The following is a 10,474-nucleotide window of genomic DNA, read 5'->3' as shown; positions in this document are numbered from 1 at the left end:
TGTGGTGAAAAAAAGGATTACATCCTTTGTAGGTTCTTGCGTTTTGAATGTTTTCTCCAATACCTAATAATTTAGGAAATAGAATGTCTATTTCTGGAGGTTTGAACGTCAGGGAATGGAATTTTAGTATTAGTAAAAAAAAAAATTACTTCCGATACAGAAATTAACAGGGTAGTTTTACCATAAGTACAATTACATTTGTTCTGCTGTTTGTTCAGCTTTTCGTTCAGAGCCCCATGTTCCATGTGAGCTCCTCAGATTTTGCCTTTTTCTGACAGATTTAGAAGTTCATACTTTACATATTGATATTGCTATCCCCTGAAACATCCTATCCCGTAGTGGCAGGGCTGTTTCCATTCTGAATTATTAAATAGGCTAACAACTGAGTTGAGAGAGAAACGAGTTTCTCTGCATTGCATTGGAAACACTGTAGAAGGGAGGAAGAGCTCATTCAGGTGATGATTGGGTAATTTAGCACATACTGGCTGATGTCCATTTCTCCACCTCCAGTTATACGTGTGAGCACACATGTATGGTCAAGAGAGGTACTAAAATACAGTAAATTAAAGATTTATTTTTATTAGATCCTGCTGTTTGTTTTCTCTGTTTTGATCTTAAAACTCCCAGAGAACTCTGATTCCAAGGGTGAACTGAAACCATTTTACTACCTTATTTGTCTTTTACAAAGCATACTAGAATGATGATTAAATAAGCATGGATGCATCCAAGGATGTAGTAAGATAGAAGTTAACACTCATTATGCCAAAGTCTGAAGTCTAAATTGGGCTTCTTTTAAAGCATTAACAAGGATACCATGATTTATAACTGTTCATCTCCCTGGGAAAAATCAACACCTATAAAGTATGTAAATCTGTGTTTGCATTCTTAAATGAAGCTTTCAGACCTCAGTACTATTTCTGTTATGGATTTTATTTTTGCTCTGCATTTAGCACCTTGAGTATGAGATACCCTGAAACTGGGAGACTGACTCCTTTTTGAGTGTGAGATTTGCCACCCTCAGCGAGGAGAAAGGTCCATCCAGTTCACTCAACAAACTGTTGCTAAGGATTCATGGGCCTTGACGTCAAGGAGTTTGGCATTCCTATAACTTCTGGAGTTGCAACTCTTTCTGATCCCTTACTCTCAGATTAGTAAAAAGTAACACGGTCTACCCAGCTGTACAGATTGACTCCAGGTATCACCAGGATCTCTCCAAATTTAGTCAATTACCTAATCCCATTGATTCTGCAAGTTATTATCTCAAGAATCCAAATCTATCTCTGTCATCTCTACTACTAACTTGGTCCAACCCTCTGTCTTCTCTTGTATGGGTTATTATAAGAGCGTTTTAACTGAACTTCTTGACACCTGTCTCTTCCATTTTGCGCTTACTTTATGAAGAGTGATGTTTATAAAATAAAATTGTTGTGGGGTTAATTCCCACCCAAACAACATCTGAGTAGCATTTTATTGCCCAGATTATAAACTTGAAATCCATAGCAGATGTCTAAGTCCCTTTGTGACCTGGCTCTGCTTTCCTCCACAACATCCTCTTTGAACGCTGTTACCATCCATTGTGCTTAGGGACACAAAGGTTTATTGCGAAGCAAAAGGACTATTCTTTTGTTCTGTTATTCCTCTGCCTCCAACGTTCCCTTCCTGTTTCCTTGCAACACCTCTCCATTTCTTTCAGCCTTTACTTAGTCATCATCTTTAAGTGTTCAGCACAGACATTACTTTCTGCTTGGACTGAGATGGGTCTCTGGTTACACGATAGCCATAGCTCTGTACTACTTCCTCGGTCACACCATTTGCCATATACTCCGTGCTCTGGTCTCTCAGCTCTGTGTGGCAGAGGCTGTGTCTTTTTTTTTTCCCCAATGAATTCCCAGTGTCTGATACATAGTAGGTGCAAAATAATATTTGCCAATTTAATAAATTTCTCAAGTTAGTACTTTTGGGGATTTCCAGTCTAGATTTAAAAATCTTAGGTATTGGGGCGCCTGGGTGGCTTGGTCGGTTAAGCGTCCGACTTCAGCTCTGGTCATGATCTCACAGTCCGTGAGTTCAAGCCCCACGTCGGGCTCTGTGCTGACAGCTCAGAGCCTGGAGCCTGTTTCGGATTCTGTGTCTTGCTCTCTCTCTGCTCCTCCCCTGTCCATGCTCTGTCTCTCTCTGTCTCAAAAATAAATAAACGTTAAAAAAATAAATAAAAAAATAAATAAAAATAAAAATCTTAGGTATTGATAGATAAATGTACACACACACACACACACACACACACACACACACACACACTCCTACCTTTCCTCTGGTTATGGCATTATGTGTACCATTCTCAGGAAACCTGGGAAGAGTACTATACAAGCCTAAGGATGGGATTGGAGAATAATACTTTACTTAATTGGGTTGTTAATCCTACATGCCTGTGGTGATAAACCCTAGAAAATCTGGATAATCCTATATAGTATTCAGAAAGAGCTGGAAACAGCTATAAATACATATCAAACTGTTAAATACCATTATCATTTAGACAACTCTATGGTCCCTTCCGAATTACATTAGCCTATTCTTGCTTCCCAAAATCTTTCCATGCCTTTTCCTATTTTGTCCCTGTTATTCCCTCCACTTTTTGTTCTTGCTCTGTCTATCCAACTCTCTCCCATTTCTCCCTTTTCCTTCTTCCTTTGTATTTATTTATTTTTTGACACTTTTGCCATCTGCCTCGATGATTTTGCCTTCAGGAATTCTCTCTTCATCCTCTCTCACGTTGTTCTTCCTTTTCTCTCATGTCCCTCCCTCCCTTATTGCATTTCTTCTCTCCTTCCGTCTACATCCTCTTCTGTCTTCTTTTAAAAAAATTTTTAAATGTTTATTTATTTTTGAGAGAGAGAGAGAGAGAGAGAGAGAGAATGGGGGAGGGGGAGAGAGAGAGGGAGACACAGAATTCGAAGCAGGCTCCAGGCCCTGAGCTGTTGGCACAGAGCCCGATGCAGGGATTGAACTCACGAACTGTGAGATGATGAGCCAACTTCTGAGTGGAAGTCGGACACTTAATCAACTGAGCCAGCCAGGCACCCCTCTTCCCCATCTTCTTTGTGTCTTGGGGCCCCTGCTGGAGTACTGTGGTACCTGACTATGTGATCCTGCATGGAGGGGGAGTTGCCCCATGGCCATGGTAAACCCCGGTATTCTCCTAAAGGGCCCTGTTTATTCTAGATTAGCATCCATATGACTCACAGGCAGGGAAAGTCGTTGAAATTCCATAGATAAGCAAATAATTCTTGGCAGTTTCAAAATGAAAGCAACTGCACTGCCAAAAGGCTTCTGTTTACCACACAAAACAAATGTTGTTACTCTTTCAATTCCAAAAAAGCATCTTAAAAGCATCCTTTCACAAGAACATTGTTCTAGCCTTTATGTCTAATTAGATGTAAAGAAAATCCTTTGTTATTTTTGCTACACAATTTAGGCTTGGCTAATAACCAGAGATAAATAATAGTTTACCCCTGCTGGGTTCTGCAGCAACTCTCTTCTGAATAAAATAAGTGCACATGCGCAGTACAAACTCAGTGAAAGGCCTTTCTTTCCTATATTTGTTTTTCTTTCTTCCTTATCCTGATTCCTTTCACCTCATAACAATCCTCTTTTATTTTTTTCTTCAGGAGCTTTGCAGCATGGTTTCCATAAATATTTTGAGGAAAACAGCCTAGTGTTTGTTTTTTTTTTTTTTTAATTCATCGCCCCATTATATATCTTTTGGACAAGAACGCACCCCGAGTCCATTGGCTTCTTTAGCTGGAACCAAGCTGTTTCTGTTGGGAGTGGATGTAATGGGTGGTAAGTAAAGGCACAGAACACAGGTGACTGGCCTGTGCTGCATTGGCCAGGTAAGCTACACCAGGGGTGTGAGGTTTTTGCTTTTTGGTTTTTTTCCCTCCATACACACAATGTTTTTTCTTTTCTTTGTTTTTTTTTTTTTTCTTTGTTTTTGTTTTTTTTTTTTCTTTTCCTGAAACTGAGGTAAATTTCTCCTGGTTTGTGCCTTTGTTGAGATTCCCTTACTCAGTGTGCCCTTTGTCCTCTCTGCTTACACAGTCTTAGGCTTTTGTTGTTGTTGTTGTTGTTTTGTTTGTTTTTACACAAGCAACACATTGTGTCTGCTCTGAACACAGTGAATATCTTTGGTTTTCTACCTACCTGTGTTTCCTGCTGCTCTGATATTCAAGTATAGATCAAAGGCCTAATGTACGACAAGGACCCCAAACCCTGGAACGGATGCCTCCTGGAGCTCAAGCAAAGCATGCATACAGCTAAGTCTGGAGACAGAGCTTTTGTTCTGACTTGACCACACCACAGGCTTCCATTTGGCCTTGAGAAAACCTCTTGTCTCATCTATGCCTTTAAACTTTTATCCTCTTTACCTAATTGGCACTCTTATTACAGAATCAAGATGCAGTGGTGACGTTTTTGAAGAAACTTTTTAAGTATTATTTTAATCTAAGGTTTATGCTTCTGGAAGGCTAAACTTACATATTATTTGACCCTCTGTCAGTGGAACCATGCTGGAGCAATGAGGTTCTCTTCTTGAACTTGGAACTTGGAATTGAGAGAGAGAGAGAGCACATTTGGTGTTGTGTGCCATTAGAGCTGATGGTGATAGATTTGTGCCTCTGTGGCCCCTGAGTGACCCTACCTGCTGTGTATCCAGACGGTTGATTCTTGAATTCTTCTTCCAAGTGTCATTCAAATACTCTGCCCTGCCCTCCTCTTTTTTGGTAAATCTAGCTAATTCATGGACTTGTGAACAAAGTATCTTAACAATTGGGGTGCTTGAGTGGCTCAGTCGGTTGCGTGTCTGACTTCGCCTCAGGTCATGATCTCACGCTTCAGCAGTTTGGGCCCCATGTCGGGTTCTGTGCTGACAACTCAGAGCCAGGAGCCTGCTTCAGAGTCTGTGTCTCCCTCTCTCTCTGCCCCACCCCACTGGTGCTCTCTCTCTCTGTCTCTGTCTCTTTCTCTCTCAAAAATAAATAAATATTTAAAAAAATATCTTAACAACTACAGTCTTTCCACGATTGAGCTTTTAGTATAAGCAAGCATTAGTTGACCTTGTATTCTGTATCATATAATCTTAGCAATAACCTTATGGAGTAGATACTATTATTATTTTGATTTATTAGATCAGGAAACTGAGGTTGACAGAAGTTCAGTAATTTAGTTTATATTACACTCATAATATGAAAGCTTTCTGATCCTGTGCTGATGACCTTAGCATATATGCTATGCTCATTTAGGGCAGCTTTTGCTAACCAATATGAGGCAAGAGTTGGCATTAGAAATGAAAGCAGAACAAAAAAGGAATTGTGTGTTTAGAGAAGAATTGGTGGTAGGTAGGGCGATTTAACAAGTCTTTTAATATGGTAGGAAGCACAGGATGGAAAATTCATATTAGCTCTTGGGAAGAATTTCTTGACCATAAGGTTTGTAAGCAAGGGAATAAGTTACTGAGGGGATAGTAAAATTAAAAGCTCTAATAAAATATTAAATAACTATTCATATGGAGTAGTTTATGTAGACTTTAATGTGAAGGCAGGGAATTGGAATTGAATTCAGCCTTGAAAAATGTTGTGGAGTCTTGCAAGCGTAAAAAATTTAATAGCTAATAAAAATTTTTTTTTCCCAATAAGGAGATGCACAGCTTGTAATATTACAAATATCAAAATTATTTATTTTACTTTAAGCATGAATGATCAGGAATAGTAGCTGACTATAAAGATTGGGATTAAATGAAATTTTGAATTCCTTTACATATATATAAATTGACATGGACTCATACTGATTATTACTCTTTGAGAAAATATGGAAACACCCCCCCAAAGCTGGAAATAAATAATTGTATCATTTTTCAAATTGGATAATATAGGTTCTTTTAAAAATTTTTTTTTACATTTATTTTTTGAGAGCTAGAGTGAGACAAAGTGAGAGTAGGGGCTGGGAAGAGAGAGAGAGGGAGACACAGAATCTGAAGCAGGCTCCAGGCTCCGAGCTGTCAGCACAGAGCCTGATGTGGGGCTTGAACCCACAAACCGTGAGATCATGACCTGAGCTGAAGTTGGATGCCTAACCAACTGAGCCACCCAGGTGCCCCTGGGTAATAGAGGTTCTTAAAACTATAGGTAAATAACCTTGATCTCAGTCCTCCTCAATATTCTAAACTATAGTGAGAAAACTGGAAAAGACTGTGATAATCCCTAGGGACAATCATAGCTTCAGTAAGAAAAATCAAGTCTTGGGGCACCTGGCTGGTTTAGTCGGTAGAGCATGCAACTCTTAATCTCAGGGTTGTAAGTGTGAGCCCCACGTTGTATGTAGAGATTACTTAAAGAAATTATAATAAGGTAATTATAATAAGGTAAAGAAATTAGAGTAAGGTATTCTCATTTCCTTTTTGGAGACTACACTACTAAGTTTGTAGCAGGAGAAGGCCAGTGCTATGGGATATCATGATCATAGCAATGAAAGAATCAAATGGGAAATTATTGCCAATATTTTATAAACATTTGAAATTAATTACCAGGGTGCCTGGGTGGCTCAGTCAGTTAGGCTTCTGACATCGGCTCAGGTCATGATCTCATAGTCTGTGGGTTCAAGCCCCGTTTCAGGCTCTGTGCCGATAGCTTGGAGCCTGGAGCCTACTTCAGATTCTATGTCTCCCTCTCTCTCTGCCCTTCCCCTGCTTGTGCTCTTTCTCCCAATAATAAATAAACATTAAAAAATAAAAATAAAAATGAAATTATCAGTTATTGCAAGAGTATATTATTAGATTGGTCTCTAATTTAGAGGAAGTCATTAGTGGATTTCCACATAAAGTCTTACTGTTATATCTCCACTCCAAAAATACCATCAAATGATATGAAATGTTAGTTTTAATATATATATTCATAGACATGATTTTCTCTCTCTTTTTTTAAATTTTTTAAAATGTTTATTTATTTTTGAGAGAGAGACACACACACAGAGCGCAAGCAGGGGAGGAGCAGAGAGAGAGGGAGACACAGAATCCGAGGCAAGATCCAGGCTCTGAGCTTTCAGCACAGAGCCTGATGTGGGGCTCGAACCCATGAACCATGAGATCATGACCTGAGCCAAAGTTGGACGCTTAACCTACTGGGCCACCCAGGCTCCCTTTTCTCTTTTTTTTTATGTTAATTTATTTTGAGAGAGAGAGAGAGAGTCAGAGCACCACTGGGGAAAGGGCAGAGAGACAGAAACAGAATCTGAAGTAGGTTCCAGGCTCTGAGCTGTTAGGACAGAGCCCGACATGGGGCTGGAACTCACAGACCGCAAGATCATGACTTGAGACAAAGTTGGATGCTTAACCTACTGAGCCACCCAGGTGCCCCCATGATTTTCTCTCTTGACTTTATTCTTCATTTTTAACATAAACTTTGTAAACTGAGGTATAATATAAGTGCCCTACACATAAATATATAACTCAATGATTTTCATAAAGTTAACCCACCCTTGTCACCAGCACCAAGATCGAAAGAAAACTACCAGAATTTCAAAAGGTCTCTCATGCTACCCGTTCCTCATTATCATACATTCCTTGACTTCTAACACAGTAGATTACATTTGACCTATTTCTCAAGTTTATATTAATGGAATCATATAGTTGGTATTCTTTTGTGCATACCTTATTTTGCTCAGCATTATGTTTGTGAGATTCATCTGTGTTGTTGCATGTAGCAATAATTTGTCCATCCTCATTGCTGTACGTAGTGCTTCAATGCACAAACATTGGGACAATATTTATAATCTATTCTACTGTTGATGAACATTTGAGTGGGTATTCAGTTTGGGGGTATGAAGAGTGTTGATATGAACATCTTTGCAATATACATTATGTGAATTGTGTGAACATATTTATATGTTTCTTTTTAAATTTTTTTTATTTTTAAAGAGAGACAGAGAGAGAGGGAGAGAGAGAGAGAGAGAGAGAGAGAGAGAGAGAGAGAGAGAGAGAAAGGGGCAATGGCAGGGAGAGAGAGAAAGAGAGAGAGAGAGAGAGAGAGAAAGAGAGAGTTAGTTGTAAGCAGGCTCCATGCTCAGTGTGGAGCCTGAGGTGGGGCTCAATCCCAGGACCTTAGGATCTCAACCCAAGACAAAATTAACAGTCAGACACTCAACCTATTGAGCCACTCAAGTGATACCATATTACATATTTCTATAGCATCTATGCTGAGAGAATTGCAGGATATTATACTGCAATTGTTATACATTGTATATGTATATGTATATATACATATACATGTATGTCATATACATATACATATAAAATATATATATTTTATATGTATATGTATATATACATGTATATGTATATATGTTATACATATATATATTGCAGTTGTTATACATTTTTAAAAATGTTTATTTATTTATTTTTAGAGAGGGAGAGAGAATAGGGGAGGGGCTGAAAGAGAGGGAGAGAGAGAATCCCAAGAAGGCTCTGCACTGTCACCACAGAGCCTGATGTGAGGCTTGATCTCAGGAACCATGAGATCATGACCTAAGCTGAAATCAAGAGCCTGACGCTCAACCAACTGGGCCACCAGGCGCCCCATTGAGCAACATTAGGTAGTCAGGCCTTTTCATTTTCATTCTGATGGGTGTGTTGTGGCATTGATTGTTGTTTTATTTCATGTTTTTAGAATTGAAATATTATTCAAATACTATAATATTCACTCTTTAAAAATATACAATTCAGTGCTTTTTAGCATATTCATAATGTTATATAACAATCATCATTATCTAATTCCAGAATATTTTCATCATCCCAAAAGGAAATCCCATGCCTCTTGGCGTTACACCATTTCCCTCTCCCCCAGGCCCTGAAAACACTAATCTTCTTTCTGTTTTCATGGCATTGCCTATTCTAGACATTTTGTATTAATGGAATCTTAACGATTTTTGGCCTTTTGTGTCTGGCTTCTTTCACTTTGCATGTTTTCAAGGTTCTTCCATGTTGTAGCATGAATCAGTATTCATTCTTATTTATGGTTGGCTAATATTTCCATGTGGATATACCACGTTGATTAATGCATTCATCAGTTGATGGAAATTTGGTTCATTTCCATTTGGGGTTATTATGAATAAACATTTATGTACAAGTTTTTATGTGGACATATACTTATGGCTCACTTGAATACCTACCCAGGAGTGAAATTGCTGGGTCATGTGGTAATGTTATGTTTAATTTCTTGAGGTCCTACCAAACTATTTTACGTTTTCTTCAACAAGTTATGAGGGTTCCAACTTCTCAAATCCTCATCAATTACCTTTTGTGATTATAGCCATCCCAGTTAGTATAAACCGGTATAGTACTGTGGTTTTGATTTGTATTTTCCTAATGGCTAATGCTAATGAATATCTTCTCATGTACTTATTTCCCACTTGTATATCTTCTTTGGAGAAATATCTATATAAATCCTTTGACTGTTTGTTAACTGAGTTGTCTTTTCATTGTTGAATTGTAATAGTTCTTTTTTTGTAAATTTTTTTAATGTTTATGTATTTTTGAGAGACAGAGACAGAGAGAGAGTAGGGGAGAAGAAGAGAGAGAGAGGGAGTCACATAATCCAAAGCAGGCTCCAGGCTCTGAGCCATCAGCACAGAGCCCCATGCAGGGCTCGAACTCACAAACTGTGAAATCATGACCTGAGCTGAATTCGGATGCTTAACCAACTGAGTAACCCAGGTGCCCTATAATAGTTCTTTATATCTTTTATACTAGACTTTTATTGGATATATGATTTGCATTGATACATGATTTTCTTCCATTTTTTTGAGTTGTCTTTCAACTTTCTGGATGATGTCCTTTGGTGCACAGCTTTAACTTTGATGAAGTCTAATTTATCAAATTTTAGTTTAGTTGCTTATGCTATTGGTGTCATATTGAAGAAAACATTTCCTAATCCCAGGTTATGAAGAGTCACACTGTGTTTTTGTTTAAGAATCTTATGGTTTTACCTCTTCCACTCAGTTCTTTGATTAATTTTGAGCTATTCTTTTTTTTTTTTTTTTTGTATATAGTGTGAGGTAGTGTTCCAAATTTATTCTTTTGCATGTGAATATCCAGTTGTTTCAGCACTATTTATTGAAAAGACCATTCTTTCTCCTGTGAGTTGTCTCGGCACCATTGTTGAAAATCAATTGCAATGAATGTTTCTGTGTTTTGTGGTTTTAATTTTCCCTTGCAAGTAATTATATTTAGCAACTATTCCATATACTTATTACCATTTACAGATACTCTTTTGTGAAGTATTTTGCAAATCTCTGCCATTGTCTTAACAGATTTATAAGAACCCTGTGTATTTTTGTCAGTATATGTCTTGCAAATATTCTCTGATTCTTCATGGCATGATTTTAACCCTCTTGACGATGTCCTAATAAATAAAACTTCAACTTC

This window comes from Puma concolor, chromosome D4 (genome assembly GCF_028749965.1).
Source record: "Puma concolor isolate L17-30 chromosome D4, mPumCon1.1.hap2, whole genome shotgun sequence".
NCBI lineage: Eukaryota > Metazoa > Chordata > Mammalia > Carnivora > Felidae > Puma > Puma concolor.
This window is presented reverse-complemented; position numbering follows the sequence as displayed.